The 25,403-nt window shown below is 35.6% G+C and overlaps 1 protein-coding gene across 2 annotated transcripts in view; it reads left to right on the top strand.

The window, feature by feature from the left end:
* Nucleotides 1-25,403, top strand: part of LOC107664711 (disks large-associated protein 3-like) — a 74,275-nt gene that overhangs the window by 9,884 nt on the left and 38,988 nt on the right. The gene's annotated exons all lie outside the window — the stretch shown is intronic.

The following is a 25,403-nucleotide window of genomic DNA, read 5'->3' as shown; positions in this document are numbered from 1 at the left end:
TTTATATGTTTGCTGGTGCTAAAATGCCAAGTTCTGTCATGAAACTCTAGATGACGCAGGCTGATGGGTCATTAACACAAATTGATGGCATTCACAGCGTTAAACTACTTGGCACAAGCTGATTGGTTCATGTTGCATATGCAGCCAATAAGCTTGCTGCTTTACATTTAAATGGCTGGTTACCATTCACTAGAACAGTTCGCAGTGCACTTTCAGAGTTCCTCTGAAACCCTTCTCCTTCCCCAGCTCCACCTGTATAGATCTGCTACGGGTTATTATATATGCTATTTGTGCAGGAGCAGTATGTCTTAAATACTCGCAGCACCGTATCTGCATATGTATTGGCAGTAGCAAGTTCCTGTACTTGCTTTGCTTTGCTTTGCAGCAGCAACAATAATCTACAACTACAGCAATAACCAACAGCAGCAGCAATTCAGCAGCAGCAGTGTAGTAGATCTATTCTACCAAGACCAAATACATGAACATTGTCATATCCATTACCATGCTAAAATCTTCCAAGAGTTTTCATGAAAGAAATGCAAATTCTGCTTAGCTGGATGTGTTTTGTGTTGTGTGTTGTAAAATGAGAAATCAGAGAGAATGATATTCTCTCTGTATGATTTGACTGCTGTAGATATGACTATGATATGATATGACTGCTGTAGAAGCAAGACCCAATAAGATGTATATAAAAAAAGATATTTTGCTGGATGCGGGTTGTATTGAACACAGGAAACCTTCCATTCCTCAGGTTTAACACAAATGTGTTTTTGATTCTAAGACAAACTTTACACCTGGAACTAACATCCATTTCAAATGAATGCGGACAAAGCTAAATACAGGCATAATTGAACCCTAATGTAATGGAATTGAAGTGTGAGGGGTCAAAGGTTGGGGTTAAAGACTAATACACATGTCATATTATGTGTATTTTTGAGGGCATGACATGCCACAGGCAGAATGGACACCTACAATGATGGCAGTTAAATGAATACAGCTTAAACTCAGTAATACTTGCCTGTGCACTGAAGCCTTTTGGAATAGTGTGTGCGTGTGTTTTAACTCCGATGTGTGTTAATGCACATTCTAGCAAAAAATCTTTCTTCTCTCTCGGTCTCGACATCCATCTCTCATTAGCTGCACACATTTGTCTGTGCTCCATGTGGGGGGTAGTGATTGATGTAGGTAAGGTATCAGCTGTCTGTTTCTTACAGGGTAGTTTTTTGCTGTGTTAATGGGCTCATTTGTAACCTTATGAAGCAAACTGGAGGCATGAAGCTTAGATACATGCTAGACTGTAAATAAATCTGTCTAGGGAACTGTGTATCTCTCTGTCTGAAGCTTTTCTTTGAGCTTTTTACTCCTTTCTCTTCTCACTTCTACACTTAAATGTGTTTTAACATTGTTTAAACCCAGAGTTTAAGGCATTTAAAAAAAAAATTTAAAACCTGGCTAAATCAGGATCAATAGGAAAACAAACCTGAAACCCAGACATTTCAGGCAATTAAGAAATCCTGGCCAGGACATGTGCAGGAAAAAGAGGACATAGGGTCACCCTACAGGTATTAAAACAGGTTATGTTAACCCAAGGTTTAGGACAGTGGTCCTCAACCAGGGGGCTGGGGTCCATTAGGGGCCTCAACAAACTTGCAAAGGAGACTCAAGAGAACTTAAAATGATTTAAAATAAGACAATTAATCATTAAAATGATCGAAAACACCTAAAAAGCTTTAAAAAAACAACAACAAAATAATTCCCCATTGTCTTGAAAAAACCTGCTTATATGAGGTTATATCAGGAAAGTTATGTAAATTAATAACATCTAAAACTCCATGAGCATTTTTGTAATGACTATTTTTTTTCTAGTTATGTTAAGCTCTAAAATATTTTATTTGGTAGAAATTGTGGGTTTGAACAAAAAAAGTTATCCAGTAAACCAAAAACAACAGGAAAAGTCAGGGGGCCACTGATTATTTTTGTGGAGGTTGGGGGTCCTTGGAATTAAAAAGGTTTGAGAACCACTGGTTTAGAATGACACCAGGTTAATAATGTGACGTGTGTAAAGTCTATTTCTGTGCCTTTTTTCGTATTATTTTACTTTCTGTTACTGAAACACAAGTCATGTCCTCTGCGTTAGAGAACAAATGCAGAGAGAGGAGCAGAGACCGTGTGAGAGGGATGTCTTAGATGAAGATGGCTTTATTCAAGGTGAGTTGTGAGGAGCTGATGGAGGAGTATTGATTGTATTTCCTTATTATCATCCCTTCAGCTCGGCTTATCCATGACAAGCAAGAGAGAAGACTAGAAATTAGCTTTGCACTATTTTCTCCTTTTTCTCTCTTTTTCATAGGAAAATAAATTTCATCCTAATATTTTCTAAACTTAAGGTAAGCAATGATGATTTTGCAAGACTTTTCCTATCGAACAAATAACAACTAAAATCCACAAAACTCTTTTTTTTTATTTTTTTATTTCATGGGTCTTTAATTGCCTGACCGATGTTCTTTCTTTCTTGATCGCTCTATTTTTCTCTCAGATGATTTACAGTATATATCACTTGATAGTGATGTGTTGGCTTGTCTAGTCATTGCTCCTCAACATCCATCTTCTCTTACATACTGTAGTTCTTAGTGTGTGGGTGCGCGTGTGTGGGTGCGCGTGTGTGCGTGCGTGTGTGTGCGCAAGAGACTTGTGAAAATCAAAGTTGTTAGGAGGCTCTCAGATGTGAGATGTTGTGAACTGCTGAGCTCTAATCAAAGTGATCCATCATGTTAGGGGTAAGTGAACAGAACAAAAGCACTCTCCAGTTTTCAGTCTGGGGGGAGATCTCAGCTCACAGTTCTGCCACTCGGGATATCAGACTTTGATGTCTGAATCTGCTGTTTCTATCAAAAGCTGGTTTACAGATGTGTGTCTAGATGGTGTCACAACACTTTATTGGATGGTTGGTTAGACATATTGGACAGTTTGTACAAATTTGAAAGTTAGAAGTAGGGACGCATGATATATCATTACTATATTGGATATAGGCTGATATCAGAGTTTATTTCTTTCTTATTATATTTTTGTAAACATTGGATGATTTTGTATAGTTAATTGTGTATGCTACTATCCATTATTTCAAGCTAATTTAAAAAAAAAAAACAGAAATAGTTTAATAACACTGGTAAATGTATTTTTAGTAAATTAATATTAATTCTTCATACTGTGCATTATAATGTTGTGATGCCTACATTCACTCAGTATTTAAAATAAGTGGTTTTAGTGTGTAGTGTTATTTTTTTTTATTTGTTTAGACAAAATGCACATTTTTGTATCAGCTATTTATCAGTTACCGGCCATGACATGAAAAATATATTTACTGGCTTATCGGTATTGGCCAGAATTTAAATACTGATTCATCCCTAGTCTTGCAGTTTAAATTTTACAGTTTCATCAGGGACTTTTCTGCATTCAAATATACACTGAATGCTGATCAGCCACAACATTAAAACCACTGACATGTGAAGTGAGTAACATTGATTATGTAATTGCAGTGGCACATGTCAAGGGATGGGATAAATTAGACAGCACATGAACAGTCAGTTGTTGAATTCAGTGTGTTGGAAGCAGGAACAACGGGCAAGCAAAAAGATCTTTGCCGAGGCCCAAATAGTGATGGTTATACGATTGGATCAGAGCATCTCCAAAATGCCAGATCTGTTGGCCTGTTCCTGGTATGCAGTGGTTAGTACCTACCAAAAATTGTGCACAGAAGGGCAGCCATTGAACTGGCATCAGGAAGATTGCAGGCCAGTGGAGACAATGGGCAATATTCTACTGAGAAGCTATGGGTGTGTGTGTGTGGGACCGTCTGGTCTAGAATAGACTAAATTATTGTACAGCACGGTGCCTCAAAGAGTTTGTGCTTATGTGTTTTGTTCATGAGGACGCTACTTTGACATGTACCACAGACCTTAAGGTTTTTGCAGACCACGTACACTACTTGATGGCAATGATGTTCCCTGATGGCAGTGGCCTCTTTCAGCAGGATAATGCACCGTGAAACAATGCAAAAATTGTTCAGGAATGGTTGAGGAACATGACAAAGAGTTCAAGATGTTGCCTTGACCTCCATATTCCCCAGATCTCAGTCCAGTTTAACATCAATGGTAGGGGTCCTCAACTCTGGACCTCGAGATCCACTTTCCTGCAGAGATTAGCTCCAACCTGGATTAAACATGCCTACATGCAACTTTGTAGTAATCCTGAAGACCTTGATTAGCTTGTTCGGATGTGTTTGATTAGGGTTGGTGCCAGTGTTGGTAGTAACGCATTACAAGTAACGCAAGTCATGTAATCAGATTACTTTTTTTAAGTAACTAGTAAAGTAATGCATTACTTTTTAATTTAGAAGGAAATACCTGAGTTACTTTTTAACTCCAGTTACTTTGTTTCCCATGTCTTGATTGACAGCTCTGGTGTTGCCATGTTGAGAGAAATCGGGAGTAAGTGCAGAGGCGTTGTGTGCGCGGTGTAAACATGATGCTTACTGTAGTTCTAGACTAAATATGAACATGTATTTACTCATCTCACCTGCACAAAAACAGATTCACTATTCACTAAATGCAAACTCAGAATATTACACAAACCTGCAATAATTACGTTAAATAAGACAAATATCATTTATTTAATCCTAATTTATTAACCAATGTCTTTGCTACTGACCTTCATTGATCCAATTCAACCATACTAAGCAAAAATGACACATTTGTGTTTCATTTTTGTTATTGCTGAATAGTGTTAAACTTTCTTCTCCAGCATCATATTCTTCATGCAATTTGTTTGAGCTGCACCCTCTACTGTACAGATGTGAATTTACATTTCCTTCAGCCTGAGGCGTATTCATTTCACTTTTGGTGTGAAAGGGCTTTTACATTTGTAAAATTATTTTTTTATATTAAAAACAAACAAGCAAGCCCTGCCCAGATTTAAAATGTAACTCAAAAGTAACGTAACACATTACTTTCCATAAAAAGTAACTAAGTAACCTAATTAGTTACTTTTTTAAGGGAGTAACGCAATATCGTAATGCTTTACTTTTAAAAGTAACTTTCTCCAACACTGGTTGGAGCTAAACTCTGCAGGAAAGTGGATCTCAAGGTCCAGAGTTGAGGATCACTGATCTATGGGATGTGCTGGACACGTTCAGAGGTTTTTTTTCCAATTATATGCATATTATTATTATTATTATTATTATTATTATTATTATTATTATACAGTATATGATCATAATTCTCAGTGGTCTAACATAAATGCAGTTTCCTAAGACATTAATAATTTTTTTTTTTAGAATCAAAAGTGGCAGATTGCAGCATTTGAAAGTGTTGCATGCATCTGTAAGTTCCTCATGAGAGAAATAATGCTGTTAGTGTTGGTTTAGATGAGAAACAGAGTCAAAAACAACTGGATTATCCCTTCTAGCAAGCATCGCCCTTTGTCAGAGATTTACGGTCCAAAAGTCCCTCCAGCGTGACAGCCCAGCACTTCCCAGAATCTACACAGATTTGTGCTCTGCTAATATTTTCTCCGTATTTCCCTAGGACCTACGCTGACCAATGAAATGGCTAAAGCACACAGGCGAGTGAAGCTGGTTAGCACAGAATATATTTATCAGAATATTACAGCGACAAACACAGTCAATTACTTACTAATTGCACCTTAAATCTCTACTGATGGAGCTGGAGATGCCCATTGCCCCACATGTGTGACATAATTATATACTGCAGTGAAGAATTAGAGGTGGGACCGTCCAGAAGCAGCTCAATAATCTTGGATGACGATATCTCGGCGTCAAACCTTGTGACGGTCTTGGGATAAATTACAAAAATTGACTCTGGGAGGTAATTATCTGTCTATTGTGGATCTGTCTGATCTGTTTATCTGTCCAGCTCTAGATGTCCATATATCGAATCCAGAGGAAAAAGAAGCTTAAATAATTTTATTGGAAAGCATTTCCTGATTGTAACAAGGTCTCAGCTCATCTCGTCATTTTTCTACTCGCCTGTATTTCAGTTAATCTGCAGTAGTGCAGAGGAGCTCATTTAGTAAGAGTTATCCAGCCATCACGATGCAATCCCAAACCCATCACATTAGACAACAACCCAAAACGTCACAAACAAAACAGACACCAAATAGCATCCCAGCAAAATTTAATGATGGGGAATGTTTTAGAGCTTTTGTGCTGAATAAGAATGAGTCAAAGACTAATTATTTCTATCATCAGCCAAGCAGCCATAATGGAGTCTGTAGCCAGTCAGCTAATAGAATCAGTTGTACCTTATTTAGACAGTTTGTTAAGCATTCCATTTGCACTATTTGCACATGGATGACTGCAATGAGTGTGTGCTGTGTTTTTGTCTGCCTATGTATGTGTGTTTGCACTTGAGTTGCTTTGAGTCCTAAGGGTGCTGGCAGATTTTTCTGCCTGTTCTATATGTTCTCCCGCAGTGAATGTTGGTCACATTGCCAGCTGATCCTATACGCGCAACATGCTCTTAATCACAGGATGACACACTCCCCCATACATTAACATAAAACAATGACACATTCGTTGTGCATTAGAGAAGGAAATGGTAAGGATGGTTTTCCAGTTCCAGTACTTAGCAATTCCATTAACAATTCTTCCAGGACTTTTTTTTATTATCCTACATACAGTAATTTGTTCAAATCACATATTTTACAAATAGGCTAAACTAAACAAAAACATTGTTTCTTTTTGAATGTGTATTTTAATTTTAATCTTTTTTGAAATGGAATTTATATTGTCTTCATGAACATTAGAATACTAACTTATAGAATACATTTTTTAATGTTTTTTTTTCATGATTTTTCATACACTATTTGCATTTACAATTAATTTCACAAGTTTTAAGTACAAAACAGTAACAGTTCTAAGTTTTCTTGTCAGCAAGTCAGTAATTGTTTCAGTCAGTGAGTGAGCCATGATTCAAAATGATTCGTTGTAAATTAACTTGCTATTTTTTTTTGGTTGCATATTTCAAATGTATTTATTTATTTTTCTTTTTTAAAAATAATGTATTGTTTACCTTTAACTACTTTCCAATGTATTAACATTATCATACTTTAACATATTAGTATAACATTTATTTATTTTTATATTAAAGATTTATTTTTAATACAATATTTGTGGTAACACTTTAGAATAGGGAACAAATATTCACTATTAACCTCGACTTTTTCCTCAACTCCTAATAAACTCCTAATTTGCTGCTTATTAATTGTTAGTAAGGTAGTTGTTAAGTTTAGGTATGGGATCTAAAATGTGGTCATGCAGAGTAAGGCATTAATTTGTTGTTTATAAATACTAATAAACAGCCAATATGCTAGTAATATGCATGCTAATAAGCAACTAGTTAATAGCGAGAATAGGTCCTTAAAATAAAGTGTTACCATATTTTTATTTAGTATCATTTATACACATTCTAATTACAAAACAAACTAACAGTTCTCATTTCATTTAAGAAAGAAACCATTTATGGTTCAGTAAGTCAAAAAATTTCTAATTTTAGTCAGTGAGTGAGTCATTAGATTGATTCATTCAAAAGAACTGGTTCATAAGAATCATTCATTCATGATTCACCTTGTCAGGCTGTACGTTTGTTGTTGCTGTTGAAAACTGATCTATGGTTTCAGACTCATAAGTGTATTTTAGTATGTTATTACTGTTGTATTTATTTATTATTATTATTATTATTATTATTATTATTATTATTATTATTATTATTATTAGTTTTAATGAACACGGTTCTGAATAAGAACCAGTTCTTGGTTCCCAAGTCACACACATGTAATATTAAACTCTGTATTACTCATATAAACACTAAAAGTCAATGAAAAGGTGGGAGTGTGTGTGTTTCTGTGCGTATGTGCACTGAGCAGCACTTTGACGTAGCATTGAGATGTTGTGCGTAATGTGTCATACTAGAGAAGCGTGTTAAGTGTCACGTGGGAGGACTCCAACTGTTTCCTCCCTGCCGTCAGAGAGAGTGTGTTGATGTGGAGTGTGTGAGTGAATAGCTGTGTGTTACCCGGGTCTCTGAGGGACTCTGTCATGTCCCTGTCACAATGATCCGAAAATACTCAGAGAATGGCATGAATTATGTATGACACCTCTCTCTGTCTCTGCCTACTATCTGCTGCACACACACACACACACACACTGCCAGAGGGATTGCAGCCTTGAAGGACTTTCTCACTGTAATTTTATGTTGCCAATTTTGAATGGCCCCCTGTTGGTTGGGGGCTGCATTACAATCAGCACCATTATGGTTTCTGTATAACATAAAAATATAATAAGGAAGCCTGCCATTTTTAAAGTGTAAATAGATAGTACATTAAAGCTGCAGTCCATAACTTTTGGCGCTCTTGCGGTTAATAAACAGAACTACGTGCATCTTGCTCAAGAACATTGTAGCCAGAGCTACTTCTCTCTGTTTATGTCTATGATGAATCACGCAGGTAATGGGCTACTCTGCAGCGGTTCCACCAGCACCAGTCTGAAATAGTCTGAATATAAAAACTTATTATAGGTGTACCATAGTGATTCAGGATAAGCCAAAAACACAGTTTGGAAAATGGATTCATGATGTACTCGCTTGCTTTATTAATTTTGTACATTTTGAACACAAATAAAGTTACGGACTGCAGCTTTAACTTGCGTTAAAGATTTTAAACAGCATTTTTCTTATATTTTTATTTACTTTATGGCTCAAGTGATTGGCTGAAAACAACCAGACAGTAGGACTACATCTATGAGCAAAAATGGCAGATTTAAAATTGGCAAAGTGCCATTGAGATGAATGAGAAAGTTAATTTACAGATTTATCCTGGTATTATAGACCTCTTTGGTCACACCTCAAGACCATTTAAAATTATGTAGTGAAGGCAACAAGGCAATTCCAAATAATTAAAAAAAAAACTTGTGAAGAAATAGTGACTAGTTAGTTTAGTAGTTTTCTGTTGTTGAATCTCCAGTATCGCTCTAAAAGACATACTATTTTACCTGAATTGGGACCATGCATTTGCAGTTTGTATTGAATGTAATGCAATACAAACATGGGTGTTCTGCAAAATAACTGTATATAAAAAAAACAATAACCAACTAGTCCAGTGTAGTTTGATTCACAAAGAAATGATTTTCTCGAGTCAATTCTATTGGATGAATCAAAAACATCCAACATGACTAATGTGCTCTGATTCACCAACAAATGACCCTATTGAGTTGGTTCTCTTTTTTTTTTTTTGTGAATCTAAATCATACAGTTTAACCGGCCTAGTCATATTCTTGAACAAATGACTCTAAACAGTTCCTTAAAAAAAGACGAGTTTTGAGTTACCAGTTTGAATCTAATCTTTTTCTTAAACGTGTGTGTGTGTGTGTGTGTTTATCACATTGCTATATAAATACCAAAAAGCCTTAGCATTTTACATTTCCATTTTTCATATAAATTGTTAATGTTGATTTTATTTTATTTTTTTTTACTTTTACATTAGTGACTTTAGGATAGTTTCTTGTATTGTGTGTTTCCCGTGATGATTTCTATCTAAACCTGGAGTAAACAAGATGAAAGAACTAGTGTGGCCTTGAAGCAGAATATGTTTTATTCATGCTTTATATTGGTATGATCTGATAAAACAAAGCAAATAAATCCCAATGTCAAAAAAGCCTTTCAACTCGACTCTTTCCATCTCTTTTCCTTTAGGAAAACATACACACATAGACTCTTACCGTGCTCAGGCATTTTTGGAGCATCTATAGGTCAAATATTGATCACTTGGATTTACTGAATAAGACATGAAAGGTGCAAGAAAAGAGTACCTTGGAGTGGCTCCTCCATTCAACCTAACCACCACGTCCTTTCCCTGTCCACAGCCTCATTTCCTATACAGCTCAAAGGAGTGCTCTCCTTATTAACCTTCTATATAAAAGTGCAAATGACAATAATTGGTTTGAAGATATGAATAAAAGCATGTAAGGATAATCCGGAGCTGACATCCTCTTACGGGTCCAGGAGAACCCTTCATCCGCCACGCATTTCCTGTTTCACTCAGGATGTGAGAAGATTAAACCTACAGGACTTATAAATGGAGTCTTGCAGAAATACTGAACTGAAACACATTGAAAATGTTCAGTTAATGGTTCCTTTGGCATTTTCAAGCGGTACACACTTCTGCATTCAGCTATGGCATTAATCTCAGAAGTCACCTAATGCATAGCTGACTCATATCATGTCATGGATTTTATTTAATAAACCTCAAGATTTTAGGTTAAGATTTATATGACTGTGTAAGAAAACTGCATGGTCCTGTAAATAGTTTTTACACCATATTTAACTAACTTCTTTCTATAAAAAGTGGTAACAGCTAACTTATAACTTTATAACCTCAAAACCATTTTTTTTAAATTAGTTAATTAATCTGACACACACACACATGTGTATATATATATATATATAGTATATACTGTATGTGTATTGTATATGTGTATGTATGTATATGTGTATGTATGTATGTATGTGTGTGTATATATATATACTGTATATGTTGGCAACAAGAAGCACTTTTATTTTAGGTCACCTGAAAACATTTTTATTTTATTTTATTTTTTATTTAATTATTTTATTTTATTTTATTTTATTTTTTGTAAATATTGCATATAAACTGCACACACAGGCCTACAAAGTAAAAACAATCAAATTAAAAATGTATAATAAAAAGCAGTAGCTAAACACTGTTGTTTAGTGGTCTATAACTATATTAGCTTCCACACCAATAGACGATAATATTCTGTTTACTATAAGCTTGAGCTGAAGTTATGTCATCTGTTTATTAAAAGTCAGTTGAATTTTGATTGTCAATGTTTATATTGTTCATTAGCTGGAAAAATAGTGATTCCAGTTCTAATATTTCTCTGTGTCGTTACTGTTATAGTTGTGGTGTGGACATCTGAATTAGGACAATTATTAAAACTTTATTGTTATCGTTAAAGTTGCCGTCCTTGGTGTGAACAGGCCTTAAAGGCACAATATGTAAGATTGTTTTATTAAAATATCCAAAAACCACTAGAACAGTGTTATATATTTTGCTGACTTGTGTACTTACATTATCACAAATGTTTCGAAGAATGTTTAAATCCAGAGAAATAAGCAATTTTAACTAGTGACACGGAGCGTGTCTATAGTGTCATTGTGTCGCCTGCCAATGATGTCATACACCCTCGAGTTCCGTTTTTGTTTTGTAGAAAACATGGAAACACCAAAGACGCTTTATGTTGTGCATTTTAATAGACCGAGCCCGTCGGATTGCATCGGCTGTGGGGATGAAGACGACAACTCCCATGATTCCACACTCAGTCACGACGTCATCAAACTACGCCTTTGTTTCTGTTTATTTTGAATATGCGCCCTCTAGCGGCGAAAAAATACATATTGTGCCTTTAAGAGTGCGCTGTCAGTTATGTCTGAATTCAGATCCTTCTAGGTGTGTTGATGCAGGCTGATTTCAAATTATTTGGATGTTGGAACACTGCCGCCATGAAGCATAGATCATGTGGTGTGGAAATGAGATTCAGGGCCGCAGTGCAGCGGAGTTTATAGCCTGAAAATGGGCCCTCATGTTACTGTGGAGTGATTCTCATGTGAGATTACATACTGTGTAAAGTGATTAAGAGAAATGTATTCAGACGTGAGATGATACACACAAACTCTATTGAGCAATACAGGTAAACGCTCTTGTTCTGTTAAGATTGATTTCGTGATTGTTTGGGGGTCTAGAGATGCTAATACTACATGTGTAAAAATAATAACACTGTAGGTATTTCAAAATTAACCTATTATGTTCCCTTTAATATAAAAAATATATATTTTCCTCTGACCTCATTAAAGCCCAGTAGACAGATATTATTACAAATCCACATAGACTACTGTACAGGCAGGAATGTGCTGCAGGAGTGAGTTCACCAATCTTTGCTTGTGGAAATTCATGGATTTTTTTATGTTTTATACCTGGGGGCAAGCAGAAGACATGTGCAATCTTTAATGGAATACTTTCGAAACACCGTGTTCATAAAATGGAAAGTTCATACTCTGAATTCTGATCATATGATCATAGCTGATATATGCCAATGTAATCTCATGAGAATTTATACAAAAATACAAAACTTACACTTTCTTACATTTGCAGACATTAAACGTAAAATACTTACATATCAATGGCATTATGTTGCATTATTAAAGTTTACTCATTCACTTAACATGAAATTATAACATTTTGTTCTGCTCTGTGTGATATGCACGTGAGATCAACCAAATTTTAGTATATATGTCTTGTATGTACTACTGTTCAAAAGTTTGGGGCTGGTAAGATTTATATTTAAATTTATTTACATTTAAATTTAATTTCCAACAGCCATACTCCAGTCTTCAGTGTCACATGACTCTTCACAAATCATTCTAATATGCAGATTTACTGCTCAAGAAACATGTATTATTATCATTGTGGAAAACTGACACAGTTGGGTTAAGGAACTGTGCTTCACATTGTGCCTAAGAAACCCTTTTAACCATAGTAAAATAGCTGTAATGTATGGTCTCTCATGGCTTATTGCTTCATTATAATCTGTTCTCATAAAAGTGCAAGTGTGAACGTGAACATTTTTAAAGATTTAAAATTGCTGCATGAACATTTTACCTCTCGCTGCACATGGAATTAGGGGACTCTCGTTATGGAGACATGGACCTATAGAATGAATTAAACATCAGGCCGGATCCTGTGTACTGTGTTCTCTCTTTCTCTCTCTCTCTCTCTGTTTCTCTGTCTCTCAGCAGGAGTTTGAAGTGCTGAAGTGCACTGCACATTCAATCTTGTCTTGAGAAAAATGTACTAGTAGGGTTTGGTGAACAAAAGTGGATGTACTGTATCTCAAGATTTCTTGTTTTCTGTGTTTTGCTTTTATTATCCATTGATCTCTCGTCCTCTTTCAATCTAGTATTATCTCACCCTCATTTTTCTCTGCTGCTCTTTCTGTGTGTCCTTACCTACAGTATGTTGTTGTCCTCTGAATCATGTTTAACTTGTTATCGTCCATCTGACGTAATGAACACAATGTTCCTCAATTCCTCAATTGTGTTCCAGAGGTTATATGTGGATATGGACACATAGGTCATCTTTTTTGCTTAAACATGAAAACGTCTCCAGGTTACGCATGTAACCATGGTTCCCCGAAGGGAACGAGACGCTGCGTCTAACGCTATGGGCATTCCCTATAGCGTTCGACGCAGCGTCTCGAGTTCCTGAAGGGGAACATTATATTGTTTAAGACAGCTGACAGTTAGATGATAAGCTCAACTATGGTTAAAGGGTATGTTAACCAATTTTCAACCAGTTTTGTATTGTTGTAATGTCGGGATAATTAAATGAACAATGTGTATATTTTTTCTGTTACCTGGACCAAGATAGCCGTTTATTTTTCAGCAAATGTCTGCAGGATGACACATTTTACATACTATTTACCCCATTTGTGTACTATTTACCCTGCTCACAAATAGTCTGATCGAGCCCAGTGCATTATGGGGGCTGAATTTTTCCTGTTTTTTTTTTTGTTTGTTTGTTTGCTTGTTTTTTTTTTTTACCACACCCCTTTTTGTTTTCTGATGCATAGACAGTCAGCTATTATTAAACCCCCATATTGCCAGCGATGAATTGCCCCTTCGTCAACTGCTTTTGCTTCAGGAAAAAAAAATGATATAGACTATGAAGTGGCAAAAGTAAACAACAGTGTCTCTAAAATCAAACATTTTTATTTATAATTGCTTATACTTATATAACCCATTTATAAATAAGTTTTGTTTTGTGTTATTATTTTTATCTATACTGTTTATTATTAATATTATAGTAACACTTTACAAAAAAACTGTTACTTAACATTAGTTAATGCATTAGCTAACCTGGACTAACAATTATCAATCTTTGTTAATGTTACTACAATTCTTAATTGTTTGTTCAGTGCATTAGCTAATGTTAACAGATACAACTTTTGATTTAAAAAAAAATATGCATGTTGAAATTAGCATTAAGTTACAATTAACAAATGTTCTAGAAGTATTGTTCATTTTTTGTTTGTTTAATGTTAACAAATAAAAAAAACTTATTGTAAAGTGTTAGTGTTATTTCATTTATCTTTTGATTTATATTGTTGTGTTTTTATGCACATTTAGAATTTTTGTCTTTACATTTCTGATCCTATCAAAACAGACCTGCAATCACTGGTTTAGACTGTATCCATTTGCTCTAGCGACACATACGTTCAAGAGTATAGTAAGATGGTGATATAGTGTGTAATTCAGCCCTTAAAATGCATAAAACCCCCTCTCTGGTTCATGCTGTCCATTATATAGCATCCATACTTGTCCAACCTGCCTATAAAACTGATATTCTTGTTCATTTGCAATTATTGCTATTATATATAAAAAAAAAAGTAGTATACTGAGGATGCTAGATCCACAGGAGTCAGTGGAGACCATTCCAACATTGTACATAAATTATGAACAGATCCCATATGTCCATGCTTGTAAAACTAGATCACCAACTGTGGATATGAGGGTCTTGGGATGCCTTAGGCTGCCCCACATTCTCTTGGGCAGAGGCAGGACCATACTGTCAGTGCCGAGCACCGAGTTATCCTGGAGCCTTTCTGGATTGTGCATTGTGTGTGTTGCTAGATGTGGGTCTCTTGATATATTGAAAAACACATCAAAGGTGCTTTGTGATAAATGAATAAAACTTAAATAAATATATATCCAGGCATATAAGCTCCCATGAGACAGTTTTGCCTGATGTTGGCTATTTCTACAAAGCAGGAATCTATTTTGAATGCCTCTTTGGTCTGAACGCCAATGTTCACGTTGTCTAATTCTCAGTTGACCTGCGTTGTTCAATAATTGTAAAATTCACTTGGATTCTTCCTGCCTCGTAAATGTGAACTTGGACATATATTTCCTTTCCAAAATGATTGCATGGCAAAGACAAAATGGTGTAAATCGTTAAAGTTTGGAGCTTCTGTTGGCATTCTCTGCAGGAAGAATGTGATTCAGTGGGTTATGTGATTTGGTGGGATACTGCAGAGTAAATTAAGCAGAATGCATTGAATGGATCATTATAACTGACAGTTTGAGTTTTGATTGTTAAACCATGCAGACCAACAAACTCACTGCTTTTGGAACCTATTTATAGGAGTACTGTACATTGTCTTAGGTGGTCTTTTCCCTGTTTACATGGAAAGTTCAGTGCATTTGCCCAAACTGCCTATAAAATAGATTAATTATGTTCATTGTAATAATTGTATTCAAAAGACAACAGTACATTTCTAAAAGTATACTAGCAATTAAATTTATATAATGTAGATTTACATTAACGCATAAAGCATAAACAGCCTTTGTTTTGTTTTTTTAATTATTTTGTATTTTTCTCAGAGGTCCACTTATGTTATCAATATTTTTACATCAGAAAAAAACAATTTATAAGTAATAGGCTATTTTCTGTCCTGTTTTGAACCCCTTCATCGGAAAACACTCTGTTTCAATAGGTAAAGTAAATGCCCACTTCTATGATTGTGTATGTTTGATAGCCTACATCCTTTATAGATGGACGCTGCTGTGATTTAGGTTAAAAAGACATAAATATTCAGTACATATTAAACGATATGTAAGCAGAGACAAAGCAATAGTGACCACATAATGAAAACAGTTACTCACACTTGTGTGGTGCAATATTACTGTCGGATCCAATATGTTTGTAAACGAATCTACGCTAAAATGGAATGAACAAAGGACTAAGTTCTTACTGGCGCGGTCTGGCACTTCATTCAAAATAAAGTTTATCAAATAAAGTTTATCGTTTCGTTTCTGCGTAGACCTGCGTTTGCTGCTCCAACATTCTGTTACACCAAATACACAAAATAATGATCTTTAAAAAAACATCATATGACCCCTTTAACTGCTATGTGCGTGAATTGGTGGGTGGGGCTAAACAGACAGTGATGTAGAAACAGGCGTTGATCTTCTTCTGCAGGGGTGTTGCTTAACCACACTAATACATCATAAAGTGGTACATTCATTTTGGCAGACTGACTTCAATATAAGATGTTTTTAGATTAATGAAAAAGTTTTGAGTTCTGAAACTTACAATATGTTTCTATTGCACAATAATCTCTTATATGTCAAAAGATCAAGGGAATTTTGATTTCTTAGCTCATGACAACTTTAACAGTGTTTAATAATATTTCTTTTCTTTAGTAATATTTTTTTTACAGTAGAATAGTGTATTTTGGGATTTTACTGCAATCAATGCAGGCTATGTGAAACACAATTTATTGCTTCAAAAAACATCATTATAGGGTAATACTGCATATGTAACAGAGGCCAGCTAGTGAGAGCTGTGCAGGTATACCTCACTCCCCTGAATGCAAGTGAGTGTTAGTGATGTGAAGTCCGGTTCTTTTCCGCGAACCGGTTGTTTCGGACAGTTCGTTTCAATGAACCGGTTCAAAAAATCGGTTCTTTTATGCCCTAACGTAATGACGTCATTCGCGATGACATAATGATATCAAGTCTATCATCCCGGGCCGGGATGAAAATACACATTCAAATATATAAAGTCAGTAATCATAACTTCAGTCAGTTAAAACATCATAATCATGATCTGAAAAGTTTACAATTAAGTTTTGCAACTAAACACCCAAATACAGTAACAGGCAGTGATGTGCATACGAGGATTTAAGTCTTGAAGATATAAAGTAAATAAATTAGTTGTCATCAGCACAGAAACCATAATCCACTTACTATACATAATCCATTGCGATTTATTTGTTAAATAAATTTACGTTTCGCCAGATTGCCATTCATTCAAGTCTTCGGTTTACCCGCGCTCATAACATTAGCACAGAATGAGTTGTCCAAAAGAACCAGTTCGGTTCAGACGTGCTGTGTCAGTCATAGTAGGCAATCATGTACTGTTCGGTAGCTTCACGCTGAATCATGCATGCGCAGTATCATCAACTCATCGGTTCTCAAATCGGACGTGTCCGAAAGAAACGGTCTCGGTTCAGTGTACTGGTGATCCAAAAACCTTGACTAGAGAACGAGAACCGCTCTAACTGTCACGCTGCACGCACGTTCATATCATCAGCTGCTCTACTCGTGTTCATGTTCTATTTACTACAAACTCAATTTGTGAATGTGTCATCGTTAACTATAATTACAGTACAGGTATTTCATAAATCATCCCTTATTCCTATTAAACAGAGTCTTAATTATTGTCCAACTTCCCTGACAAACCCGTTTGGCCTATAACCTAACAGAATCTTCAACTGAACAAAGTACACAGATTAGATACATTCATCTTTTTTAAAAAAGTAAAATAAAATATATTTATATCACACTATCTGATTTTTAACAAAATACTTGGATAGCATGCTTTTCGTCCTCTTGAAAAATAACATGCATGCGCAGTATCATCAGCTCATCGGTTCTCAAATCGGATGTGTCCGAAAGATACGGTCTCGGTTCAGTGTACTGGTGATCCGAAAACCGATGCAACCGGTTCTTGACTCGAAAACGAGAATCAGCTCATCGCTTCTCAAATCGGACGTGTCTGAAAGAAACTGTTCTCGGTTGAGTGTACCGGTGATCCGAAAACCGATGCAACCGGTTCTTGACTCGAGAACGAGAACCGCTCCAGCAGTGGGCGTGTACGTTCGTTATCCGGCTCGCTGCACACATGCTGCTCTGCTCGTGTTCATCTTCAGTTCTCTCTTCACAGCAGTTCAGTCAGTGTACTGTTTGAGTAAATGAATTACTCCGGGATATTGGTTTATTTCGACTCAGAGGGAGTGTCAGCCACGTTAAAAAAGTGAATAACTTAAGTAATTTGTGGATTAGTGCTTACTGGAGACGCGAACCGTTTCAAACGATTCAGTCTGATTTGGTGAACTGGTTCAACCAGTACACTAAGAAGAACCGGTTAAATCGAACAATTCGTTCGCGAACCGGACATCACTAGTTAGTTTCAGTTCGAATCCTGCTTTGAGCAGTGTGAGTAGAACTGGAGGGGTTACACATATAATGTTTTGTCATCATTATGGTTCTTATAGTGTTCTATTTGACTGGTATCTTAATTGATTTTCTCCTAGCATAATATAATTTATCCTAATAATATCACGGAACACAATTTGTTCCATTGTTTTAAGTGGAGAACATAAGCTTAGCTTTGGGTTTGCAATATTGTAGCTCAGAAATAATAATTAATAAAGAAGTTAACATTGAATTGGACTCTTTTTAGACAGTCCAACAGCATACAAGCGATTTGGCTTTTTTTGAATGATTGAGTTTGACTTGCTCAGACAGTCACTGGTTTCATGCCTGAATTTACCTGGATTCAAATAGTTGAATGAGTGATTCAATGAAAAAAAAAAAACTCATGTCACCATCTTCCGTTGTATCAATGTTTTATTTTTATTCTTAAGTTTTAGTCATTTTGTTGTGTGCTTGTCATTTTTATTAGTTTTTTACTGCTATATAGCTTCATTTTTGTTTCAATTCTAATTATATTACTTCAACAAACTTATTTAATTTAGTTTTCAGTTATATTATTTACAATGTTTTGTTACATTTTTTCCTTTAATATTTATATTTTATTTCAGCTTTATTTCAGTTACTAAAAGTTTTAGTTTTATAGTCTACGGTAAAAACACTGCATTAAATCATTCAATGATACACAGTCCAACACCATTAACCATAATTCTTAATAATAAAGCAGTTGTAAACGTAAGAGTCTTAGAGAGAAATGGCCTGATATCACCGTAAGCTCTTATGAAGACAAAGTCATTTTATTCACACTAATGTGTATTACCTCAGGCTCTGTGGCATAGATTATCCTGAAAGCTAATATCCTAATGGACAGGAGAGTGCTGATCTCATTCAATTTTGAATAGTCTTTGAGTCTACATTCTCATCTCACTGATGTAACCCAGTTTTGCTCATTCTGTGCTCTTTATGAAGCGAAAGATCAACGTGAAAAGATTTTGGGAGCAGCGAAGGATTATTGCACTGTTCACATTGTGGCGCAATAAATGCTGTCTCAAACATGTTCTTTTGTGCATCGCTCGGTATTATTGTAAAACAGAGCGCTTTCGACAGTGCCGAATTATCTGTATAATTGAATCAATTCAAGACTTTTGAAAGGCCTCACCTTGTAACAATGGAAAGAGCCAATCTCATTGGTCTTCACTCAAATGACTTGAGGAATCATTTGTGTGGACAAAATGTACAATTTTACGTCTATTGTATTGTTCTACACAGTATGAGCATGATTCAGCTGCAAGTGAATGTGATAAAATGAATGAATGTTCTCTGAAGGGTAAATGCTCCACATTTATTATCTAACTGAGCATGGCGATCAGCGATGTGTATAACTGATCAGCCGCCCAATGAACTAGTCCTTATGATATAATAATTAGTGTGTATTTTTTCATTAATAAAAAGAAAATCAAAACAAATTCAATGATTATGTGGATTAAGAGCAGCTCTAGTTGACATTAGCAGGCTCGTAAGCGAGTTATTGGTGCTGTGGAGATTGCAAAGAATCCATTCACTTGACAGATGAGGTTTTTTAAAGGACTTCAAAGAGCCACAAAAGCATCAGAACCCACCCTCATTTCTCAGGACCATGAGCAGGCACTCAGATAACAAGCTTTAACCAACAAAAAGCTCCCATGGTAGTTTTTTGAACATGGTAGTAGTATTATACTTTCTGCTCCCTTAATCTTTTCTTCTTTGAAGTGCTATGGTGATCATGTAAATACGATGGCACATGTATGTATGGTAATTTATTCACTACCATGGGAGATTTTGCCATCTGTTTGTAATGTAATGTAATGTAATATGGAGGCAGGGAAAGATTGACATGACATGTTGAAAAGCTGATTGAATTCAGAATTACATAGTATTATATAGCACTTAAGGTACATGTGGTTCAGTGTGGTGCATATATGTATACAGAGGTGACTATAGAATAATATATATTATTCTAAATGGCATTAGCCCAAAAGCACATTAGACCAAATCAGCATATTATAATGATATATAATGATAATGTGACACTGAAGATTGGAGTAATGATGCTGAAAATGTAATTCTAAAATATATTAAAATAGAAATATTGAGTTTTGATCATATATAATAATATATTATAACATAATATATACTAATTTTAATAATATTTTGCAATACTACTGTTTTTACTGTAGAGACTTTTCAAAATATTAAAAAAATCTGATAGATAGATAGATAGATAGATAGATAGATAGATAGATAGATAGATAGATAGATTTTTTGCTGGTTCATTCAAGAAAAAAAAAACAGTCATGGCCAGTCACTCCAAATCAAGACAGATGATGGCAGAGCACCATGACGACATGAGACTGATGCGTTTCTCAGCATTTATACCCGTGCAATCAGAAGGCTAATGTCATCATTATTTAGATTGCACTTAATTAGATTATGATGAGTGTGCGATGACAAGCTGTTTGGTTTGATTAGAATTCACTCCCCTGTGAAAGGCAGAACTAACAGCCCTGTGGTCCGAGACAGCGTTCCTTCCAAATATATCCTGCTCTCACCTTCTCCATTTCCTCCCTCTTGCCTCAAATGTTTTTGCTTACATTACCACACTCATCCTCTTATGGAACGAGTGCGTCTACTCATTAAGATTCACCTCAGATGTGTTGCAGCTTGTTGACACGAGGCAGTTGGTCTCTGATGCTGATATTTATGATCGTTACTTTAAACCAACTTTCTCATATCAATAACATTGCAATCTGATAAACAGGGTCAATTTATTCATTTGGAATGCTCTGCAACATCATCATACAGCCAACTCTGGGTGCATGTATTGCTAAATATATATATATATACTGTATATGCTTGTGTAATATAATACCTGTATTAAACATTGTGTATTAAACATTGCAACGGTCAACATTGGCTGATACGAGTGCGATATTAGACTGATAACAGAACTCCAACAACCGTTTCACCGTTTGTATCACTCTGCTTGCGGTATTTCTCACAGCGAGGGTCATGGTGGATGCCCAAATACAGTATAATTTTTTTAAATAATGTTGTTTTTGTGTCATGGAATGTAGTTTTAAGAGTTTTTATGCAAGAATGTAATTGTTTATACTTCAAATATCCGGTTTGTTAATAAAGATAATGTCTATTTGAAAATTTGCTTCAACGTTTTCGGAGATGTGAGCTCCAGGACGTTAGTCAAGTCAAGTCAAGTCACCTTTATTTATATAGCGCTTTTAACAATACAGATTGGGTCAAAGCAACTGAACAGCATTAATTAGGAAAATAGTGTGTCAATAATGCAAAATGACAATAGTAAACATTAACTGAAAAATTTTAAGACAGTTCATCATTGAATTCAGTGATGTCAACATCCAGCTCAGTTTAAATAGTATCTTTGCAATCAAGTCAACGGTATCGCTGGAAATGAAGTGTCCCCAACTAAGCAAGCCAGAGGCGACAGCGGCAAGGAACCAAAACTCCATCGGTGACAGAATGGAGAAAAAACCTTGGGAGAAACCAGGCTCAGTCGGGGGGCCAGTTCTCCTCTGACCAGACGAACCAGCAGTACGGAAAAATCAATTTAAGACGTAGTAAAACAGACGATGAACACTATTAACAGCAATTATTATATGATGCAATCAAACTTATAGCAAAATGTGGTAGTTCTGTATGTTGTTTCAGGGTTGGCATCATCTGAGGGGTTGGCATCATCTCTTCTCAGGTGTTCTGGATCCAGACTGAAGCTTGTGTAAGTTAGTGGTTATTCAGCGCTCATAAACCCGCCGAGAGAGCCTCACTTCAGCCAGATCTTCTGGAATTTACCGCTGGCTCTGATGTCTCTATAGTGGTTAAACATGAGATATAATTTGTTTTGGGTAAATCTAAGGGGCAGTCTTTGGTCTCATTAATCTATTATTTGTTCCAGAGCTATTTTTAGCTGAGGACAAAATCTCATCACGTTATATTTGTAACTTCAATGCTGTATATCAGAGAGATGCCTTTGTACTTTTGATTGAATTGCCTAGCAACTTTTATGATAAAATAATAGTAGTATTTAATAGTAGTATTTAGCGTTGCGAAATGGTGTGTATGTTCATGATGGTGATTTTAGTTACACTGTTCTGCCATTAGATGGCGACAAGAGACTGTTTTTATGAGTCAGCAGTAAAGACTTTTATATTGAAAGAGACTGAAACTCTGTTGTAAACAAGGAAGTCATTTTTACTTTTAACAACAGCTTGTTAGACACAGCCAACAAATGCACTGAGCACCGCTGTCATCGGAAATCACCCTTAACAGATGAAAGGATAATTACGACAAAAATATAATTTTCTCATATCTGATGTATATCTGATTTCTCATATTGATCATACACAATAAGATGGTTTTGTAGGAGATGTTTGTCTCGTTTGGTCCTGCAGCTTCTTGTAATTTTTTGAGGCATCTTTCCAATCTTTCCTGTCTGTCTACTTCTGAGCCTTTTATCTTCTCCTTCTCTTATTTTTTTCTGTCCCATTCTCCCTTCTTCTACCATTTGAGCTCCAGCAGAGAAGAAGAGAAGGATCGACTACTGTCTCTCTCGCACTCCTGCTTGTGACACTTAAAAGCCTTTAGCATTTCTGTGTTGACTCTGTGATTGACAGCTTCCTCCTTAGGCACACAGATCTATAAGACACAAGAGCCAGACACAACGCGACACTGGCATTAAACATAGAGCAGACCCTGTGGCGCCAGCACAGCTCAATCACAACACACACACACACACACACACAAACACACACACTCGCACTCACACTTACCCGCTAAATCACTTCTATCTGTTCCTGTCTCTTTATAACTTTCACCCTTCACATACAGGCTCATATGTGCCTATAAATGCATCCTTTTCACTGAACGTACTCCAGGATTGAGTATTGAAACTCTTCAGAGCTGCTTTTTAGTTAGTGAGTGACAGCTGAGCTGGATGTCCCTGTGGACTGGATCTGGTAATAAGTCTCTTGGGTTTTCTCACTTTTCATGGTTACATATTATGGCACATCTGTGCTATCTCATATCCACTCATTAAGAGCAGAAAAGATGGAGATGCTGCAGGTTACAGATAGCAAGAAAAAATGCAAAGAAGATCCTTAGCTTTCATTGCTCATTTTATTTCAACCTGATCATATTAATATTCATAGTTTGTGCATAACATTTTTATATGTATGAATAAAGTTGAAATGTTGGACATATTGACAACATAAAAAAATAGTATGTATATTATATTAATATATTTTCATTTGACATTTTACATATATTGGATTTTCTATTATGTAGATATGTTTGCACCTCTAACCAAACTTCCTCTTAACAATAATATATATATATATATAGAGAGAGAGAGAGAGAGAGAGAGAAATGTACAGTGAAGAGTTATTTACAATATACTATTCTATTTAAAAAAATCAGTAAATATTTTTTTTTCTAAATGAATGTTTGAACATGCTTTGAACATGTTTAATTATATAGTGATTAAATATATTAAAGTCAGCTTATTCATTCAATAAACCTAAAGATTTATAAAACCGTGTGCATTCATACACTACAGTTCAAAACTTACAACTTTGGATTTAATTTTTGAATTTGTATTTGTAATACTTTTATTCATTAATTTCAAAAACACTGAAAAAATGATACCAACAGCAAACTTTTGAATTAACGTTAAATGCTTATGTTTTAGTTACTAGATGTTTCAGATGTTTTAGTGTTTGTGCTTTCAGATGTACCCATTTTTATTAATTAATTTATTTTTGAATGATGGACTACATGAAGAAGGACCATCAGTGCAGATCCCAACTCCAACCAGAAATACTCTGAAGCTGTTCTGTTTATTTATTCATGAGCGAATCGATCCTTTTGACTCCTGAGCATAATGTTGTAATCTTTCATTAGAAACTTGAGAAGAGAGCATTCACATGTGCAACTATAGTCACTTAAGGGAGATTATTACGTGTTTGTCTATGTGTGTGTGTGTGTGTGTGTGTGGTGGATACAAGGAGAGGTGAAATTATCCCAGAAACGATGGGGGAAAAGGACAAGAGAGGAAAAGTGGAGCATGTGGAGCTATTACGCAGAAATACTTGCTTGAGTGTAGCAGAGAAGCAGTGACCTAGTTCTGTTAAAGGACTGTGTGTGTGTCCATGTGTGCAGGTGTGAACATTAGTATGCATTTCACCATGTGTCTTTGTATTTATGATAGTTTCATAGATGCTCAGTAATCACAGCCTTTCCAACATTTTCATAATGCCAAACTCTAGTGTCTGCACATTACCACCGGCTATCACTCCCACTGTCAGATTGTAACAGGATTTCTTATGCCGTTATGTGGAAGCAGTTCTTCATGAGGCTTAGAGGGCTGTGCACACCTCAGACAACCTGCGTCCCTTAATAAATCTTAATTTTCTCACTTACCACCAGCATTGTTCTCTCTAAGCTGCATGCATGCACAACTGAACATCATGATATTGCGTCAGATAAAATCTGTGGGAAAAAGCTAGAGATTTATTGAACCAGATCAAAATGAACGGACTGGGTTTCAAATGGAGCACATCTGCAAGTCTCTTGATTTTCACTGTGCAACTGAAGCTATCTTTTGCATGGAAATAAGCAGCACTGATTAATTTTGGGAGTAATTATTATTACAAAAATCACAACAGCAAATCTTATCTTGCATACTTTGGTGGGACTGAACATCATTGATCCACCACTGTGATCCAGACACAAGAATCAGCTCTTTAACATGCTGACTAAACCGCATGTCATAATATACTGTATGTGGTTATAATGATCTTCTTCACCATTTGATCATCTTCACTTCTGCCATGATCAATAGACACAAGCATCTGTGCACAAAATCTACACAGACATCTCTAAAGATACCTAAAGATTTTAAATGCACTAAGATGCATCAGCATAAGAAGGCAAGTTCATACTGAAAATACTGACAATGAGTTTAAATGTATATGCATATACATGATAATAATCTGCATATATTACCATTACAATTAAGGCAAAACAAATGTGTACACACATGTTGCGAATCCAGCTGAAAATTGTATATGCACATTGTATAAAATTTTACTTAATTTATTAAAAACTTAAGCTATTAAATTTGATCATGAGTGGTTGTGAATAAGATGCAGGATTTTGCACTAAAAAAATCACATGCTCAATGAGATG

This window comes from Sinocyclocheilus anshuiensis, unplaced genomic scaffold (assembly GCF_001515605.1).
Source record: "Sinocyclocheilus anshuiensis isolate Anshui unplaced genomic scaffold, SAMN03320099.WGS_v1.1 scaffold523, whole genome shotgun sequence".
NCBI classification, from domain to species: Eukaryota; Metazoa; Chordata; class Actinopteri; order Cypriniformes; family Cyprinidae; genus Sinocyclocheilus; species Sinocyclocheilus anshuiensis.
This window is presented reverse-complemented; position numbering and strand designations above follow the sequence as displayed.